This window comes from Carettochelys insculpta, chromosome 1, assembly GCF_033958435.1.
Source record: "Carettochelys insculpta isolate YL-2023 chromosome 1, ASM3395843v1, whole genome shotgun sequence".
Taxonomy (NCBI): domain Eukaryota; kingdom Metazoa; phylum Chordata; order Testudines; family Carettochelyidae; genus Carettochelys; species Carettochelys insculpta.
The window spans coordinates 261,083,827-261,105,820 of NC_134137.1; the positions used below are offsets into that span (position 1 = coordinate 261,083,827).

A 21,994-nucleotide genomic window follows, 5' to 3' on the forward strand; every position below is an offset into this window, starting at 1 on the left:
TATAATAAGCTGTGAATGCACCAAAATAGTTAAGCTGTGGCCCTTAATGCCGAGCAATCAGTAACTTTTTAGATAACTGTAAACCAAGAGATTGAGTGTCTACTTGGTAAATCTGAAAAAGCAAAGTATATTTTGGGTAATACCTCTCCCACTCCTTCTAGCAGCTGTCACGGATGTTAAGGAAGTATCAAATATAATTTAAATGTTGATACTTCCCATAAAAGGGCTTGTAACCCAATGGAAACATTATTACATCAATATATGTCATACCTAGTGGTCTCTAGTTAATCAAGTCTTGCTCTCTTGAAACTGTAGACACACAGTAACGTGTTGGAGGATGAGTGAGTGTGGGTACGAGAGGAGGGGATGATGAAATGAACGTTCTAAAAGTTTGGTCTTCCATGTGGCTTGCTGAAAATATTCCTGGATACTTATAAAATGTTGTGAGAAATCTACGCCCCACTATTTTTCCCAACATTGTTGATGGATTGGCATGCAAGGACCTTGCCTGCTGTGAGTGTCTATCCCTCACAGATCCATGAGTAAGCTACATAAGCAGACCTGGCTGTGTGTGGAATGTGACCGTTTTAAATGAACTTTGTCAAGAAGGGCTAGGTGGGGAGTGGGGAATGCTGGTGGAATGTGTCAGTAAAACTTTCTCCTGTCACGATGAGGGACAGCCTCTAAACTAAGCAAGAGGGAGTCTGGTCCAACATTCACTGCTGCAGATTTATTGTTCAGATGAATTATAGACTCATAGGGCTAGGAGAACCCTCAGGAGGTCATCGAGCCCAACCCCGCTGCTGAAAGCCTGCCTGTGGCTGCTGCTGTTATTCTGTTGTATTGATTTTAGTTCAGCTGCCATTTCTGGTGCAAAAACCTCACATGTTGACACCACAGATGCTGCCAAAATGTGTTCCTAATTCCACTGTGGCAATGCCTTGTGGACTGGAGCAGAGACATCTGAGTACAGGAAGCTGGTGCATGTAAGGGTCAACACGGCTATTCATATTACAGAGATAGTGATCTGTTGTTCCCCTGCCAGCCTTAAGCATTGTGAAACACCACTGGTTTTGGAGTGTAATTAGGAAAGGCTTAGGGCACCTAGTACCTTGCCTACTTGTCCTAAAATAGTGGAAGAATACTGAAGCCACAGAGGCTCCCAGGGGGTTAAGCAGTGCCAGTATTTGGAAATGAAGTTATATATCTGTGTATAAATTCCACATATATGGACAATAAAAAATGCTTAAAATAAAGAGGGTCATTTCTGAGAAGTCTAGAAGAACTATGTACAACAGCAGATTCTTAAATAAGTGTTTTTGGAAAGTGTACTGATTTATCAATGAGATCTTGACTTTACCATCTCTTATCTGCTGCCTCGTATTTATCTCCACATGCTCTAATCTGCTTTGGCTACTCCGAACCAGTCTTGTCATTCCAAGACTGGGATTTGAGGCAAGGCAAGCTTCGTTACAGGGTAAGGTGCACCTATGACATTTGGGGGCCAATCCAGAGGCTATGCACTGAGCCAAACGTTATTGTTGAGAGGAAGACCCTAGAGTATCAGGTCTGCACATTCTGCACAGTCCTGGACAGTTTAACGTGGTTGGGAACCTCTGCATTAAGTATTTATTAACTGATTGCTCAGACACGTTGGCTGTGTCTACGCTACCCCTCCATTTTGGAAGGGGTATTTAAATAACATGGATCAGAACTGGTTAATGAGGTGCCTACATGAATATTCAGTGCTTCGTTAGCATAATGGCATCCAGTCTTGCTTCAAAAGTGCTGCTTTCGAAATGCAAACTGGCCATGTAGACGTGGGTGGTTTGAAATAAGCCTCAGACTTGGAAATTCCCTTATTCCCAATTTTTTTTGGAAATAATGGAATTTCAAAGTCTGGGGTTAATTTCAAAGTGCCTGTGTCTACATGGCCAGTTTGCATTTCGAAAGCAGCACTTTTGAAGCAAGACTGGCTGCCATTATGCTAATAAGGTACTGAATATTCATATCAACGCCTCATTAATCAGTTCCGATCTGTGTCATTTACATACCCTTCCAAAAGGGAGGGGCAGGATAGACACGGCCTTTAATTTGCACTTGCAATTACAAAGGAAGGAGAGACCAATGGCAGGCCACATTTTGCATGGAGAAATTCTTGGAGTCAAACATAACGTAAGCTGTAAATGATTGGCCCATATGCTGTTGTTGTTTAATACATTACTGCAGTATAAGAAGTTGGTTAGATTGGGAGCCGGTGGGGAGGAGGAGTAGACAGCTTCAGGGGTGTCAGAAGCTGGAAAAAGAGTAGAATGAAGGCTGAGGATGAGGTGGAGCACACTTAGAAATTAATAGTTACTTATCTTACAGTAGCTGCGGCTCTTCAAGATGATCCTGTAGGTGTGGATTCCGTTCTAGGCACACATGAATCTCAAGGACCACAGTTGCTAGAAGGTAAGTAACTGTTCTCTTCTTTGAGTATGTATCTGCGAGAATCCCACTCCACGACTGATAAGCAATGACCCATCTGGGAAATAGGACTGAGGGGCCTTGGCTCTTCCTAACTGAACAATCATTTGTAACATTCTCATACGGAAGTTGGCATTTGATCTTTCAGCCAGGTCAAGGGCTTTGTGTTTAACACAAGTAAGACTCATGCTCCACATAGCTGCCTTGCAAATTTTGGATTCAGGAATGTTCCCTGATGCAAGCATGGAATGTGGCTGGTGCTCTACAGGAGTAAGTGTTAACCTTTGCTTATCAGTCATATGATAGCAGATTGACATACTCTGCATAATCCAGAGGAGTTGGCTTGATTCTTGGAAGCACCAGAGAAGATAATGAAAGGATTGTGAGGCAGTCTGTTCTGTTAAAATAGTGCACAATGCCCTTATAACAAACTGGCATTTCTTTTCTCCTGTCCGATTTTACACATCACTCCTGAGCTGCGTCTACACGTGCACGCTACTTCGAAGTAGCGGCACCAACTTCGAAATAGCGCCCGTCGCGTCTACACGCGTCGGGCACTATTTCGAAGTTAACTTTGACGTTAGGCGGCGAGACGTCGAAGTCGCTAACCTCATGAGGAGATAGGAATAGCGCCCTACTTCGACGTTCAACGTCGAAGTAGGGACCGTGTAGACGATCCGCATCCCGCAACGTCGAAATTGCTGGGTCCTCCATGGCGGCCATCAGCTGGGGGGTTGAGAGATGCTCTCTCTCCAGCCCCTGCGGGGCTCTATGGTCACCGTGGGCAGCAGCCCTTAGCCCAGGGCTTCTGGCTGCTTCTGCGGCAGCTGGGGATCTATGCTGCAGGCACAGGGTCTGCAACCAGTTGTCAGCTCTGTGTATCTTGTGTTGTTTAGTGCAACTGTGTCTGGGAGGGGCCCTTTAAGGGAGCGGCTTGCTGTTGAGTCCGCCCTGTGACCCTGTCTGCAGCTGTGCCTGGCATCCCTATTTCGATGTGTGCTACTTTGACGTGTAGTCGTTCCCTCGCTGCGCCTATTTCGATGTTGGGCTGAGCAACGTCGAAGTTGAACATCGACGTTGCCGGCCCTGGAGGACGTGTAGACGTTATTCATCGAAATAGACTATTTCGATGTCGCAACATCGAAATAAGCTATTTCGATGTTGGCTGCACGTGTAGACGTAGCCCTGGAATCCAGAAAATCAATGGAAATGCATTAGTCATAGATCCCACAATATAAGGAAGGTGTAAGGCAATCATCCTAGTCTCACATCTCCCCTAGAACCAAAGGTTGGATGTTTCATATGATCTTTTGTGGCAAAGAAGAATGCAATAAGATTTCTATAGAAGAGAATACTGATTGGATGCTGCTGCTCTTGAGAGATCACTTGTGGTGATGGACTGTCTGCTCATCATGCCTGCTAGGCTGTTGCTGACTCCTAGAAAATGAAGAGCAACTGTGGTTATTGGTTATCCTGTACTGTTGGAATCACGTCCATTAATTTCATAGCCTCCGCACATAGGGGTGATGATAGGGCACTTCCCTGATTTACAGTACATTGTAGATGTGTTGTCTGTAAGAATTGGCACCATAGAATTCTGTGGAACAGGCTGGAATGCTATGCAGGATCATCTGATCACTCAAAATTCTAGGACCTTTATGTTCTTTGGAGACCAAGTCCTTTGTATCTGGAGGTATTCCATGTGCATGCCCCAACCAGTCCTGATAGATCAACATCCTTGTTGGAAGAGATACAGAGAAGGGAACCCTCTTCTGAACATTTTTTTGATCCTAACCACCAGTCCAATGCTGACAGGATGTGTAAAATGACCACAATTCAGTTGCTCATTTCATGTCCTGTGGTGCAGGTGGTACTACAACATTAACCAGCCCTGTAATGGGAGCACATGAAGTCTGCCTAGTGGCATCATGTATACAAGCTGGTATGTGGCCTAGGAATTTGAGGGTTACTTACTGTAGTGGTCAGATTTGATTTGATACCGGTGATTATCATTTGAAGGGAAAGAAATTTTTTACTGGGGAAATATGCTTTCACTTATTTGCAGTTTATTACGGTGCCTACAAATTCTATCCTCTGTGGTGGAATGAGACACAGTTTATCAGAATCTACCATGAGACCTAGCTGCCTGAATCATTCACAGCTGTGGCAACTTCCAAATGAGATCTGCCCTTGATAATCCAATTGCCTACATACCACATCTGCTCATATGTGCTGCAGCTAGACATTTAGTGAAGACTTCTGATACTGACAGCAAATGGAAACTTTGTGCACTGATCATGACTTGCTCCACTGTGAATTGCATAGTCTTGTTAGGGGCTGGCGGCTGACAATAGGGAAGTATGAATCTTGTAGGTGGAGAGCCTCAAACCAGTTTTGAGCTTGAAGAGAATGTATGGTGGAGGCAAGTATTACCATCCTGAATGTTGACCAGTGAATAGATTTGTTCAAGCTTCTCAGATGTCGGATAGAAAGAAAACCCTCTTTTTTCTTCAGGATAAGGAAATACTGGGAACAAAAGTCACTTCCCTGTATTCCAGAGGCATTTTCTCTACTATTGCTAGAACAACACAGGAAAATGGATTCATCTTTCAGGTGATTTTCATGACAAGGGTCCCAGAAGAGCAACTGGGAAGGGGGTGGTTGGAGTTAGGGGCTAAAACTGGAGGAGGTGATCATTGCCGATAACTTCCAGAACACGTTGGTTTGCTGTTGTCACAAACAATAGGCTTGATGGAAGAAACAAAGACAGCATTCAAGAGGAAGGCTTCGGGGTGGTTATTAGTGGTCTGAGTGTGGGTTTTTGACCTTTCTAGGAAACCTGTTACCTAGAAACTGACATAGAGTGACCAACAGACAAGGAAGATGATGGTCTTCTGTGAGAAAATCTTGGCTTCCTCCTCAACAGGTATTCAGAAGGCCTGTATTGGGTGTAGGTAGGTGTCTTCTGACATAATTGTTGCTGGTAACTAAAGAGTTTATAATTTGGGGCTGAGATATAGATTCCCAAGGAATATAGCATGGCCCTATAATCCTTGAAGAGTACAATGCATTGCCAGCATAAGTGCCAAACAATTATTTGTTTACCAACAGAAAATTATCAGTTGTGTGCTTCATGCTTTTTAAACAAGTAACAGAGGCTTGCAGCCAGGAGACGGTGTGTGGCGCTAGCTGCTGTATTGGGTGCATCCATGGCTACCTGTAGTAGTTTCTTTGTTTCTAGCTAGCCCACCACAATAATGCTTTTTGACTCCTCTCTGCAATCTTGCGGAAGATACCCTATCCCAATGAGATAGTTGTTTACCCATAGGTAAGTCCTGGTAATCAGCCATTCATAACTGCAGTGATACTGATGAATAGACCTTTCTACTAACTAAGTCTAATTGTGGGAAAATCTTTATTTTTAGGAATGCTATTAGCCTGCTTTGCCATTTTTTCATAGACCTCAGAAAACCACCAAGGAATGCAGGCTGGATTGGGTCAAACTGTTCAACCCCCTTTTGTAGTACCTAGTACTTTTTTTCCTGCTGTCTTAGTACAAATTGTATCTGCCATGGGCTCCTGGCTGGGTCTCAGGTGCCTTCTTATGGATAGGTAGAGCTATCCTACCATGGGAAGAGAAGTGGAAAATATGAGAATGTTTGGGAATTTCTTCATCAGTACAGATGTTTCAAGGTTAAGAGTTTTAGTAATGCATGCAAGTAGCTCCTAAAATGCTTTAAAGGAATCAGAGGCCAGGGCTAGGTCTAAAGAGTCCAGTGAGGATACTACTGAGTCTTTGGAGAATGAAGGTTTTTTTTCTGGAGGGGTCCATTGCTGTTTTCTTCTCTGTTAGTTGCTCTTATTCTTCCCTCTCTGTAGATGTTGGACTGGGAAGAAAGGGACTGATGTAGGGAGTCCTCCTTGTCTCAGAGAAGTGGTGGGACTGATCTTTGATACTGGGTGACAGTCTGAGTTGAGGTGATCTTCCTCACTGAATTCTTGCTTGACGATGCTGAATTTTGGGCTGCTGGTGACTTTGGGAATTGTGTGACAGATGGAAAGAACACTGACAAAGACTTGGAAAGATCAACTTCATCATGGAAGCAAATCCCTGCTCTTTGGCGGAATCTGTAGTTCTGTCCAGATGCTCCAAGGAGGTGAAGCTTCAAATGCTTGCCCCTGGACTTTCCTGTTCTTGTTAAGACAACTGATGAATGGAGCATGATCTAACACATGGTTCTTATGAGACAGAAAGACAATGCCTGTGACCCCCATTGAGAGGAATTCAACCATCTTCGGACAGATACAGTGGAGATCTGAGGGCTTTGAGTCCATCATTTTGGCAGAGGAAACAAGGCAGAATTTTTTGTTGTTGGTTATGACTGGGTAATAGAATAAAATAACAATCAGGCAGGAGGACATGCACTATATAGGCATGGTTCTACAAAGACTGTGATTCAAAAGACTCTCACGTATGTGGGGTCCATGGACATGTAGAGTGACAGCCACATGAACATATATTCAAAGAAGAATCAGAGGTTAGCATAATATATAAAAAGATATTGGAGTCAAATTATCAATTGTCCAATGACTCTAATAAAGCAACTAGATTTTCTATTGCATTTCTAGTCTGAACAGATTAAAGTGACATCACTAGTAGGTGACATGAGCACCGCAAGTCCTCCAAAGACAATTGGAAGCTCAGAAGAAATCCAGAGAGATGGAAAACTGTCTCAAGTCCTGGCAGTAATTACAAACCTGAATAAATTGTCACGTTTTTGGGGATTTTAATATCAAGACATCTGACGGTCATTGATTTGTTACTGCTTTTTGCGAAAGTATCAGTGTTCCAGGCAGATATTGGTCTGCCATTCCTTAGAGGTGACGTGAGGGAGTGCGGTAGGATTATGGAGGAAATCATTCCCAACACATACGACCCTACGGTGAAATCAGTGGATTCAGTGGCTAGCAGAAAAAAGACAATCATGTAGGCATTTAAAATGCCCTACTCTCCACTAAGAATCCAGTGCCTGTGATTATTATTGGAAACATTTTGAGTGCAGTAGCTCTGATCATGTCCATAAAACACATAATTTGTTTAGTTTACCCTCAGTGGTTTCTTGAGAGGGGTACACTCTTTCATGCAGGTGGTGAATCAAAGAGCATGATCCTGTCTTCTTGGATAAATGGCAACATTCTCACCAACTTCAGTAGGAGCAGCACTGTGTGCCCTGTGTGGTTCCAATGGGATCTGTCTTAGGCTAACCTCTTGATTGCTGTACAGATGAGACTAATATAACACCATCACCTGTAATTTGGAGACTGAATTTCATCTGGTGCATTATGGAGCTTCATACGCTTACAGGGGACAGGTATTGTGATGCCTGAGCTGATGTTTGCTATCACATATATGTCCTTCCCTGCTAATGGATGTCACTGTACCATCATACTAAGTGCCAGCCCACACAAACTTAACATGTATGTTTCACGTACAGTCTACCCAACTTCACATCAGCATATTTGCCTATCCACATATAAAAATTAGCTCTGTGTTCTATTTTCAGTTTGGTTCATGATGTTTAAAAGAAATATATATATATAGGGTTTCTGTTCCTATGAATTCTAGGGTTTTTAAATTCAGGGAGAAGCCTACTAATTACTTTCATTAGTATATGCAAATCATGCCAGTTTCAATAGCATATTCATTTATTTAATATCTGTCATACATATCCATGAAGTTTTCAGAGACAGTAATCTCTATAGATTTCAGGTGATTAAAAGTAAATATAAAGAAAGTCACTTGCATTAAATTGACTATGCAAATGACCCCAGGTGGAAAGTTATTGGACAGTTAAATGAAAGATTCATTTTTGATATAGCTGCAAGCTACTTTTTTAAAACTTGAGTTTCAGAGGAAAAGTACAATTACTGGGGAAAATATGTGCAGGCCAATTATTCTTAATTTTCAGGATGTGTTAATAATGCTTCTAATTAAATCATGGTCAATGAAGAGTTTGCAATAATTAAGCCTTACAGTTCCTCAGAAATAAGACATAGAGGATATCTAGCATTAAATAGTATCAGAGTTGTGGTATGCATTTCCACGATGAGACAGCTGCTAGTTCTGGTCCTGACTAAGCAAAGCATGTGTACGTTCACATGCGATTATATTCTTTGATTTCTGTGGGAGAGGTATATGAAGAAAGTCCCACCTAGAAAAGACGGAACTGAACAAAGACAGAGACAGGGACATAGAAATGGAAAGCTCAGCTGGAGTGGAGGACGGTCATAGGATTTTTAGGGCAGGTTCTCTGAATGAAGTGGAAAGTAATGAGAGTTATGAAGAACCAGTTCCTATGAAGTGAACCTCACATTTAATGTGTTGTTTTGAATATGACTGCAATGAAATATCAACCCTTACAAAGTGACTGGTATTAAGACGCTAGTCCAGAGACAGGGAGAGTTTGTTGCTTCTAGGAGGCCTGACAGTTTGGAACTCATCACTAGAGTGAATACTGACCTGTGCTCCAATGTCAGAAACCAGGAGTCCCAACATGGGCTCCATGAAGGACCTGTCTCTTTACTGTTATTATGGGGTAGGGATCCCGAAGGAGGAAGCCCAGTCTCAGGAGCAGACCAGTGGAGACAGGGAATGAATGATCCATGAGTCAGAGTAGGGCTGATTGGGATGGAAATCGAGCAGGTGACAAGAAGGAAGGAGAATTAGCCAAAAGAAGGTACGAGGTTCAGACTGAGGCATTGGTAAAGAGTCAGGCTCATTGTAAAGGTGCAGGGGAAGAGATGGGAAGCAGTTGTGGGGCCAACGAACTGCATCCTCAGCTTTCACTAGCAGACAGTAACATTGAGCAGGATGTATGTAGGTCTCTGGTTTTTAATGCACTGTATCCATATCAGCTAATTAGCTGCCACTGCAATCCACCCATTGCTAATCTCACAAACATTTTATGAGCAAGAAAGTGAGGTGAAGACAGCTGAGCAGGCACATGAAGTGAGTCAGAGGCACAACCCATGTCAGAATGCCAAGGTCCAAGCTCCCAGTTTTCTCTGGTATTTACTGGGCTACATTCCTTGTCTGCTTCACTCCATGCCCCTACCCAGTGGGACCATCTCCACTCTTAAGTTTCGCTCCACAGTGCAAGTCCCTCAAGCCTGAGTCCATTGACCTGGGCTCTGAGATTCACTGCCTCAAGATTTTTTTTAAAAAGTGCAGCTCATGTGTACCCACCATCTCTCTCTTATTCCCACTAAGAAAGCATCTGTCACTGTGACTTCTAAGTGCAGAACACAGTGATAGACCAGCAGTCAAACGCAAAGTGGGAGCATCTCTTTCCATTTCTTCAGGGTTGAAGTTTTTCACCCTTTTCCATCTCTCCCTTCTCTTCCCTCTTTTTCCATTTGCCTCAAACATCCACATTCCTACGAGATAGGAGGAAATGACGCTTTGTGGGAAAAGTAGGGGTTGGCATTCTGATCTGAGTGCAGTCTGGCCATGATTCAGTCGAATCCCTAAGAGTAGGGAGTTATGCAACCAGGGTTCTATCTGTCACCAGGAAAGTCTGCCTCCAATAGTTTATTAGTTATGCTGGGCATATCAGTAGCACCACTGTCTTGGTGGGTAATAGCGGAGGAGATGATCTCTTAGTTACTCTGGTGTGAACCAGTGAAGGTTCCTGTATATTAAAATTGTGTCAGAGGGTTCACTCACCAGACTGGTGCCTCCTGCTGGTAGTCTGGGGGATTAGCTGACTCAAACAGCATGCCTTGCCCTGTGAAATTCACAATCTGCAGACCCGCCTCAGTCCAAGGTGTGCAGCCTACTCTTCATGACTCAGCCCGTTGGATGTGTCATCGTCCATATTTTCCCTCTTCTGGGCGGGGGCTTGTATCATCATCATTAGTCAAATGACTTTCCCACAGGTGAGTGGGGGACCTTTGTTCACCCACTACTCTGGATCCTAGAGAACCTATGTATTTCATCCTCCTCATGTGCCTCAAATTCCTCCTAGTGCTGCTAGGCCTCCCTAGGGCACTTCTCCATAGCTGCAGCACCTTCTTCATCATTCCTCAGGGCATGCAATTACCCCGTCCAGCAGGCAGCTAGGAGCTCCTCTTGCTTCCTTGGTCCCTGCTAGCACTTGCTCTGTCCAAGGTGTCACAGGTCTCTCAGCTTGCTAGAGATACAGTCTTTACTCCTTGAGCTCTCAGAACAAACTGACTCTGCTCCTTTTAAATGGGCCTGCTGGGCCCAGACAGGTGCTCTGTTCAGCCTCTCTCGGGTTGGCTGCTCCTTGTGCAGCCTCCATTGGCTGCTTTTAAACTGTTTTTGTGAACAGCCCCTCACAATTTGACCCTGAATTTGGTCCAGAAGTGAAAAGGGAGCTAGCATGTATTATTTAAGGGCCAGGCTGCTGTGCACTATACAAGTTGAAGCCTTCAAGAGGTGTTCACTTTCCATCCCAGGTACAATGACCTCGTTTAACTGCGAAGTTACAAAATATGGATGAAGGTGACAAGATTCTCCTCTGAGAGGGTACTGTTCCTTGGCAGTCACCAACAGAAGAAGACTGCCTCTATTGCATTCCTCGTGTCCAGCAGTAGTGCTGAGATGAGCTTCATCTCCAGCCTTAATACTCCCTTGATGACTGATGATGAGACTGAAGATGATGTCAGAGGATTGTCAAGCAAGCTCCTTGCAGCATATCCCTCATCCTGCCACCATCACTTCTGTCTTCCCAGAGTTGAGAGTTTGAGCCATTTAGACTTGATCCACCTGCTAATGGCTTATGGTTGTTGGGACATCATAGCGAGGGCTGGGGATGCACAGGCTGAGAAGATGCAACTGGGTGTCACCCATGTATATGTGACACAGGAGTCTATGGTATCACAGGATCGCTCTGAGCAGGCTCGCATATATACATTTAAAAGGTGGGTGGAGACTATCAGAGTCTGTGGGGTGCCATCCTTGAGGAGAAGCACCAGCCTATTATAACATTCTGGGATTTACCCAAGAGAAATTAGTGGATCCAGTACATGTATCTGATGAAGCGGGTCTTTGCCCATGAAAGCTTGTGCTTCAAAATATCTGTTAGTCTATAAGGTGCCACAGGACTTCTTGTTATTGTTTTTGAAGATACAGACTAACTCGGATACCCCTCTGATACTTGAATCCAGTACAGTGCCCTCAGCTAACTTCATGCAACTCCTATTAAACTGATGAGAAAAAAGGGCAGAAAGAGACCTGCAATCTAGCTAGTTATCTGACTTATAACTACAGGCTTTCTTGAACAGGTACCCACAGTCTAATGCAATGACACCCCTGGGAGGCAATGCCTTTAGCATGAGTCTACATCATGAACAGATTTTTCCAGATAGCCAGGAATGCACTGGGCAAGCCCAAAGACCCGGCAGTGATGTAAGATGATGCCTGTAGCCAGCCCAAGAGCAGGGTGAAGAGAGCTGGTGAGCAGTCTTAAACTTTGAAGAAGGTGCTGGAAGACATCACTCACTTGTTTAAAGCCAGGAAAAACATTTAAATGAATGCAGCTGGAACATAGAGCCCAACAGACTGTGAATGCAAGCAAATTAGCAGTCCCTGGTGGGGAGAGTTTTTCCAGCATATCAAGTCTCCACCCAAGGGAGCCTGTCCAAACACATCAATAGCCCAAAGAGAGACTTTGTTAAGGACAGTTTTCATTTGAAATCTGGAGCAGTTAGCATTTACTTTACAAGCTGTGTCTTTCACTGCCTTTTTAATTAGGAAGCTGTTTAATGTTGAGGCTGAAGTTTCCTTAAAAGTAAATGGTTATGGAGGCAGATTGGGTTGGTGAATATTAATATAGGATACAATAAAGTCTATGAGCCGTACTAGGATTGGAAATGTTAATTATCAGTACATTGTGGAGACCATGGACTGCTCTTGTAAAGCAACGAGGAATCTATTTTTCCCAGAATACCTCCATGATAATAACTGGCGACTGATTTGGCGAACGTAGAGGGATGAGATGTATGTAACATGATGATCATTGTTAATATACGAGTCTGGAGGTGGAAGCAGGCCCAGACTACACAACAAGCTTGGAATCAAAATTCTTAATTTTAGGAGGCTCTATTCGAGGTCTCCTGATACCTGCTCATAGGAGGGCACAGAAACAGATGTTTCTTCAGCTTGGAGGCATCTTGGCCATTAAGTCGATTCCATTTTGGAAGCAACATCATGTGTCACATACAGCAAATTCTCTCCAACTCATTTGGACAAGCCAATGTGAAGGGCTAGCAGACAGCATATGCAGTTGGTACATTGTGGTTTAAAAGTGCGTTGATGAGGTGAAGATTGACAAGGGTCGGGGCATATAATGTGATGTCCTCTGCCTTAGTCAAGTTTATACTTGGCTAAAGCCAGATCTGCATTTTCAGCTGTAAAGATGCAGTGTATCAGAACCAGTCCAAACCCTACAGCCCCATGAGCTGGACTCGGGTGTGACTGGGCCCCATTTGCCACACTTTTAAGAAGATATATAAGGAATATCATGCTCTCAGCACTGTGTTCTTCTCAGCCAATCTCCACGAGCAGCAGCCCATCCAGGTCTAGTGAGGGAATATAAGACACAGTGACTTTGTAAGCCCATATTCTCCCCAGCTGTGGGAAGGAGCCACTCAAGTGTGTCCTGCTGGTTCACTGGATTTATTCAATGGGAACAACAGAAGCCACATATAATAGGCAGAGGGAATCCATTAGTCTGTCCATCTCTGTTTTGCAATGGCACCCATCACCATGATAGCCTGATGTCTACTGCTTAGACCTGGCAAAGAAGGAATGGGCAAAGGGAGAAGAGGGGATTAATTTTCCCCCTCTGCTATAGCCAGGAGATGCCAGGTAAGAAAAACTGTGTTTGGTGCTTGAGTCTACAGATGATTTTATAACCCCACACTTCTTCTCTATCATTTGATTGCCCTTAACATCATACAGGTGTATTTGTCACAGGTAGAGCTGTATTGTTTGTTCCTCGGATTATAATTGTTTTAACATGTCCAGAACTAGGAGCCAATGTATTTGTATCCTGCTTTTACCTCTCTACTGCAATTAAATGTGTCCTGGATCTGGAGCAATGACTGAGTCCAAACATTCAGTTTTGGGGAAATCACATATCTCAGCATTTTCCATAAAACTGGGGAATACATGCTTTTGTGATGCATTTTGCCCCCAGGAACCACATGATTTTCTGTTGTTATGTTGACCGGCTATTAGCAATAGATGTTGGCAATTGCTCAAGTGCCTAGGTGGATGTGGGGGAGGGGCATGAGGGAGAGGTGAGCAGGGTCACTGCCCCCATTTCTGCAAAAAACATTTTCTTTTCTGACTGCCCACATTCAATAGAGACTGTAGGCGTGAGCACTCCTCTGGAATGGGCAAGTGGTGTGAGGCCTTCTGGAAAATCTGAATAGAAATATACATTAAGACAAAAACAAACAAACCAAAAAGGTCCCGCCTACATTACAAAAATAACTCCATTCAAACATGGTTGTAGTCACACAATCTTAGAATGTTCTTCGTGTTTCTGTGGGCAGAAAACCATGTTACAAACTCATGTTTTAACAGTTGTCAATGGCTAAGTTAAACAGAATTCTAACATTTTGGGTTTTTCTGCTGTCCATGAACAGAAGATGGCACCATGCTATACCATGGATTGCCACAGCCATGTTTCAACACGGTATTTTTATAATGAAGTTGGGGCCACAGTGGTGCATTAACTTCTTACTATTACAGAAATAAAAACACCATGAATGAGTCTTAGAATTCTAAACAAACGACCCCCCCAACATCAGTTTTATCAATAGCTTTACAAAAATAAAACAAGTTCTCTATACGTACATAAACACCCACACACATATAGGTATGCATCAAACTATGTACAACGATTAGGATGGCAACAGGAAGGGTATGTCAACACAGGATGCCAAAAGAAGCAGCTATGCTTCAACAGCCCTTTGCTACCCATTTTGGAAAATTCTGCTCCCCGATGACATTTGGAAGGTTAAACATCTCCCATCCTTCAGGCACTTGTGCAAGTTCTCAGAACTGTGGAGATTTGTTTCCACTGCCACGCGATGGCCAAAATCTGAGCAAAGGGCTTGGAAGCAGGGAGAATTAGCAAGACACAACTACAGAAAGAGAGAGACAGATGGACAGATGCAGCGACAGAAATGGATGCAAGTCCCAACTGAAGTGCAGCTAAATGTGTGCCGTCCTTCCACCAATCCTTGCTCCCATTGCAGGGGTGGGGCTTACACAGAATTGAGTAACACAGGGCCAAAAGCTGCAATTGATAAAGTGCCCAGTGAGAGTTCTGCCTGAGTAAGGACTGCAGGATTTGAGCCACTAGCTCTTTGCCTTCAAACTCTTGATTGGGGGGGTAAAAATAATGCTGTGAGATTTGGTCTGTCTGGAGACAAAGTAGAGGGAAGCAGGAGGGAAAGGAAGGGGCAGGGTAAACAGAGAAGGTGCAGGAGAGAAGATGAGAGGAAACTTGAGTAGGTGCTGTTTCATAAATATTCCAGAGAATGGGAGCAGGAGTTCATGATAATCATATGAAATCTATTGGAGTGAAAAGCAGGATGATTCTAAGGGGATTCCTTTTATTCACAACCAAGGGACAAAAGGAGAAATCACCTCAAGATCTCCAGATAACCCTAGAATCTCAAGGTTTGGGTGTCTCGGTCTGTCTTGTACCTGATCTCCTAAATTCTTTAAAGCCAGAAACCAACAAAGCCATACCACTTGGGGGATTCCCTGCAGCTTCTCTATCACACCACCTACTTTTGAGACCCAGATCAAGAGGTGAATATATTGAGCCTTCCTGAATAGGACTCAAGAAAACAAAATATTTGCGTTACTAAAGGAGGACTGGTGGTACTGTGTGTTGTATCTGGCTGAAGTTAGTCTCTGGGAGGCATGTAGTTGGCTGGCTTTCTACGTACTTCCTCTTGAGATGTCATTTTCCAGAATGATTTGCTCTTGTAGTTTCCAGGGGCCACTATTCCTACTGCTGCACAACAGGTTAGTAAATGAAATCAGACCTCACCATTCTCTCCCTTCTTTTCTGCCTCCCAGTCAGAAAACATTTCTATCAGCCCTAGGACTCAACACCCTGCTTTTCCTCTGGCAACACTGGACTTCTACAAAGGGAGGGCAATCCACATATGGTCACACAAGCAGTCAAATCACATCCACCCCTCATCATCTTGTCTTGTAGCCAGGACATTTCAAAGGGTGTCTTGCTGAGCTCTTCATACAATGGTCTTATGGTTATTAGTCTCACTGTGGCTTAATATTCTGTAGCTCTGAGCTGGGGCAAGTGCCCCACTACAGCAAGGAAAGGATTAAGGCAGGCTGGAGGGTGCTTGCACAGCTCTACCAACCAATGAGTGAAGGGCTGTGGCATGGGGAACCAATCAGAGGGCAGCTTGCTGTGGTAGCCCTACATATAAGGAGCTGCTTCATCAGAGCTGGTTCAGTTGGGTCCTGGCCAGAGAGGGCACAGGACCAGCTCCCAGATAGAGGGCTAGCACCTTACATACGGCAGTGCTGGGCAGGATAAGGGGAGCTTGGGGAAGGTTCCAGCCTGACTCCTGCTGGACTGTGGGCCCTGAGGTACAGGCCCAGAAGGTGCAAAGAGTCACGTGGGAAGTGGCCCGGGGAGTAAGGCAATGAAGGGGAGTGACTAGGCTGCTGAGGCCCAACTTTCAGTGACTGAGTGAGTGACTAGGCCACTAGGCTTGAACCTGAGTTAATAGGCTGCTAGTCCTGAACTTAAAAGACTAGGCTGCTGAGGCTGACTGCAAGAGACCAGGCCACAGTGACTGGGCTGCTGGGCCCAAATTTAAAAGACCAGGCTGCTGGGCCTGACTGAGGTGGTTGCTAAGCTGTGTAGGACTACTGACAGGGGAGAGCCACTATGAGGTGGGACAGCTTGGAAGAGGGGCGAGGCAGGAGACCCTGCCACAAGCTCCCATTCTGGTACTTCTTCCTTTATATACACTTTGGCATACAGAGACACACTCAGGCATGCTAGTATTTTCATGGTCACTGATGCACATAGTAGGCATGTGGATATAAACACAGACATTATTGCCCACTCACAACCACGCACCCTCAGACACTACGTCACTTTGACATACACAAGAACAAACATATATACCAACATGTCCTAGATCACTGGTAGGAATACAGACACAAAGCCTTGTGGCAGGGTATAAATAAATGCATATCCACCACCCTATTTTCTTTCAAGGAATGCAGACACAGCCAAATGGCACAATGGTTACGAATACCCATGCCTGAGCATGATAAATGGATACATTCAAATCTGTGCATGCCTGTGCAATTCCAACACACGTACACGTACATGAACCCGATGTGTTCAAAGAATGGAACAAAGTTTTTGTTGGCTAAGGGCAGCAGCTCTGCCAGAGGAGCCCAGGCAGATAAGCACGTCCTGCTGAGAGACAAGCTTCTGCAGCAAATGAGGATTCGTGGGCAACAGAAAGCTGTCTGACATTGAAGGGGAGCAGAACAAAGGAAGAAGGACCCTGAGGACTAAAGATGTGTCAGCTGCATTCTCTGACTAAAACCTGCGGGGGAGGAAATTATGTGAGCAGCTTTCTCCGTGACTCAGGTCTGGCTGTCTTTTCCCATCACTCTGGGCACAGTACCACAGAGCAGCAATTCCTCTTCAATATCACCCAGTAAAGAGTAACAAGAAACTTCTTTCACCCAGGGAAGGGGCTAGCATGTTGTCAGGCAGCTTCGGTAAGAACAAAGAGCAGCAAATACTACAATGTATGTGCCAATCTTGAAAGTAAGGACATCTAAATCTGTCCCCATGGCCACTTCTTGGACAATGTATTCTGAATTCCCTGGCTTCTGATCAACTCCTGTAGTGTTTCCTTTCCTGTAATGTAGAGATTCATGACCTTCTTATTAGCCATATTAATCATTTTTATTTCCTTAATGCTTTTCTTCTGAGATTGCAAGGTGCTTTGTGAAAAGTAACTTACAGGACAGTGCTCCTATAAGTTAGACGAATATTGCTATCTCTGTTTTACAGATGGGGAAACTGAGGCATAAAGCTGTTAAATCCAAGGCCACAAATTAAACCAAAGCAGGGAATAAAATCCACAAGTCATGATGTCTAGCCCCAGCCATCAGATCATGAATTCTGTTCCAAAATGCTCAGTCTTAGGATTCACTGCGGGCTGAAACATGGCAGACTTGGCTTTTGTTTTGAAAATATTTTTTTTAAATACTAGAATTAAACACTTAGCTGCTTCTGAGGAGTGGCCAAAATATACACTCAGCTATAAAAGGCAATTGAAATAGTCAAATATATAAGAATACATTTTAAAACATGCTGTGCGAAAGGATTTAGCTGTGCAATATCTGTTCACATTGAAAGGCAAAGTTTTGAAAATGTAGTCACATAATGGGTTTGGAAGTAAGCCAATTTAAAAGTGAATCTGCCAGAAATTGTCACTACTTGAAATTTTTTCATTTCCAAGATCTTAAACTAGCTCTGTGTGTATTGTTCAGAGTGAGTGGCGTGAGACCTGTCACTGCGTCTCTGAAAGGTACAGCTGAGAGAACAGTTACTGAAATGCATTCTAAATGTGCATTCACTGTAAATTCATTTCACTGTCCCTAAGATGGCTTCATTGTGGGGGTTACCAGAATAAGGACTGCAAAAAACTGAACAGACCCTCAGGCTCTATCTGCATGTATGTGCATACCTTCTAATTACAATGCACCCAGACACAGAGGCATGCTAACAAACATGCACTCACACTGAGATATACATGCATGTGTACAAACGCCCAGAAGCATGGAGATAAACACGCCTACATGCATATGTTCTCAGATATTTGCATCCACTTAAACACTCTTCAACAGATGTGCAGATTTAGACACACACATACTCTCAGGTACTGTGTTCATATCCCCCTCACACACTTACTCTGAGGGGCACACAACTCCATCAACCACCATGCACACTCACAGCTGTGCGTGGGATGACCGCCCTCTTGGTCCACATATCTGAGATTGAACTGGGGATGTTGAGGGCTACAAATATAGGCTGCTACAGCTTGAGATAAAAAAAACCCAACTGGCTGGGAGCTGTAACACCTCATGTCCTTTTAGGAGACCTGTAACACACACTCACCAATGAGTTACCTATACATGCACACACATGCCCTTGCTATCCAAACACATTCGGGAACGTATACTACAGTCCAAACCATACACTCACACAAGCCCCCTCTTCGCCATACTAAATAAGTTTTGGATCCGGGAATTTCTTTTTTTAACAATTGAAAAAAAATTGCCATGGGGAAAACTGGTGCCAGCAGTGTTGCACACACAGATGGGAGCATAAAGCGACACATGCGCCCAGGCACCTATTGAGCTATCCTAGGATTTTCCAAAGCACCTATTGTTCTGTGGGGTGGAAGTGCTTCTCAGCTAAATCTGGTCTGCAAAGGAAGGTCTCTGGTAGAATTCATGGACTCATTCATCATGGCTGGTCCCCTACAATTTCGTATGCCAAGGTAAACTGAGCTAGGTAGGTTTACCTCCAAGAAGTGATGACACTACTACTATTAGCCCTCAGCAGCAGCACCTTCTGAGACCCTATCTGAAACTCAGCTCAGTCACTTGCCAATCAGGTGGACATAAGCACCTTATTTGATCCTGATTGGCTCTAAAGCTCTTCATCTAGTGGAGCATGCAAGTGTGTTTCTTGTCACTTTTTCTTACTTCGAGTCTATTGGAACAAGACAAGACAGCACAGTGACAAACAAGGCAGGTTTGATCAGATCCACAAACAGTGAGTAAGCACCAAGCTCCTTTGGAGAAGGGGAAGGCTGCATCAGTAAAGAGTATCTGCACTTCTTGGGATGACGACAACCGTCTGTTTTATGCGGGCTGCTATTTCCATTGCCCGCCTGCTAAAGCTGTAGCATACCAAGTGCTGCTAGCAGGAAGGGAATCTGACAGAACACATCAACATTCAACACATTCTCATTTAATCGTGTTATAAGTGCAAGGGAATTTCAAATATTTCAGAACAAACTCCATCCTTAGCTACTGCTTATTTATCAGTGCTTCAAAAGATTATGCAAAAATGATTAATGTTTTTAGTAACAAATGTTAGGAATTTTATAGCAAAGGACTTGCCTAGATAAAAAGAGAAGATTTAAACATGCCAGGTAACAAAAAGACATGTGCAGAAATCTGTGGGAACTGTATAGTAGGAGGGAATTCTTTAGAGGGGACACAGGGACCATCATGTAAGTGCCATTGTACTTTCTGTTCAGGCAACAGGGCTGCCCCAGGTGCCTTCACAGCTGAGAAAGAAAATTGTTTATTTGAAGGAATATGGCCATCCAGAGGCATGCAATTTAGCATAGTTCTCTAAGTATTTTCAAATAAAAAGCAGACAGGTTTAAGAGCTAGACTGAAAAGAGAAGTGCTCTAGAATTCAGGCAGGTATGGAAAAAAAGCAGGACAGTGTGTGATGTATTCTTTCCTTTTTTCCTGTACAAATTCCATGGTAAGGAATTATATCGTACCGGCAGCCCTGTAGACTGAAGACTTCTGTTTATCCATGGAATAGGTGCAACATGAGTAGCAACAGCATGAGCTTTCCCACAATATTCTGAAAATGTGCCCCAGATCTTGTCCTACAGGGTATAATTAATGAAATCATGGGAATTATATGGAAAAGCTACATTAGATAACAGACCATCTCCCTGTCAATGCAGGGTTGATCCCGCTAGTACATTTGCAGGATTTAAATGTTCCTACTGAACGGACTTCCATCAAGTTACTTGAAAGATTATTCCAAAGATTAATCTCTCAATCAGAAAATTTCCCCTGATATTTAGCATAATTCCCATCTCTTTACTTCTAGCCCTTTCCCTTTTATCACCTTATATAAGGGGCACTGGAAAGACTGCAAAAGGAAGGGGGCAAAACAACCAAAATCTCAGTGGCATTGCAGGTTTCAATACATTCACTCAAATTTGACTCATGGTGAAGGGACAGCCACCATGAAAAAAGTATGAGCAAGAAGGAATGCCCATACCTATGCTATTCAATGCCTCTCCATCTGTAAGGTCTGCATTGTTGCAGTGTGTATAGACTATTTCCTCAGGGATCATCAACATGGTGTCTTAACCCAAACCAGCCAATGGGCAAATTCTCATGCACATCAATGTGTTGTGTGCCAATGTACACATGGCCCCTGCTGATGTGCATTAAAAGTTCCATAATGTTTGAAACAGGACTGCATTCACGAGCACTAGAGAACAGGCCAGTTAGCATGGTCTACACTGGGTGTACCATGGAGAGAAGCCCTTAGTTGTCTCTTTGACAAACAATACATATAATGATCTCACCCTTTCTTCAAACAAATCGATCTCTCCCCTCCTTTCATCATTTTAGCTTCCCTTCTATAAACACCTTCCAGTGTAGCAGTATCTTCCCAGCAGCGGGTGCCCAAAATCTAATGCAACATCCCAAGTAAAATCACAGCAGAGCACTGTTACTTCTCTGCTTCATGATATAATATGATTCCTCTACTGTACAGCCCCAAACTGCACCAGCCTTTTCTGCTGCCATATCACTTTGCACATTCATATCCAATTTGCTATCCATTAACACCCGTGTCAATATTTCTACTTCTAGGGCTTTCGTACATTGAATTTCATTGTTGTTTTTGTCCATGTTTCTAAACTCTTTAGGTCCCTCTGTATTGCTTTTCTCTCCATTTTTTAAAACTTGCTCTCATTTAGCTTATCTGCACATTTAATTAATGTAGCACTCACTCTCTCTTCCACCTCATTGATGAAGACCTTAAATAAGGGGAAACCTAAGGTACCCGCAGAGACCTCCTCTCAGCTTGCCAAGCTATGCTATTTGTATGATCTTTTAGACAGATTTCAATCCCCATGACTGTGTTTCTGTTCATGTCATCTTGATTTACGTTCCTAAATATCATTTCTGGAGATCTACAGGATCTGAAATCTACAGGCGTTTTGCATTGTTTTCAATAGGAACTGGATTAACACATCAAATGCTTATCTCAAATCTAAATATAATTTACTATACCTCTTACATATCCTTCATCCACTAGTTCTGTAATTCTATCCTATCCCATCAAAAACAGTGATGTTTGCTTGATAAAATATATTTCTTATAAACTCTATGCTGCTCAGTTCAGTCTCCAGGGCCCATTCAATCTTTGGCCTGTCTGTAGCTATAACCAGGAGTAGTGATAATTAATCCCAGTTGTGGTGGTGCATTTTGTGATGTGTTAATGTGTCCCGTGGGACATGGAATGAGACACGACCATGTACATTTTCTAGGATATTTTTGGAGGGGTGGGAGAACCAAAGCTTAGTGGGAAAACCACCCTGAAAAATAGCAGATTTTATTTTATTTTATTTTACC

The 21,994-nt window shown here is 43.5% G+C and overlaps 1 protein-coding gene across 18 annotated transcripts in view; it reads right to left on the reverse strand.

Moving 5' to 3' along the window:
• CACNA1C (calcium voltage-gated channel subunit alpha1 C) overlaps window positions 1-21,994 on the reverse strand; it is an 812,008-nt gene that overhangs the window by 53,161 nt on the left and 736,853 nt on the right. The gene's annotated exons all lie outside the window — the stretch shown is intronic.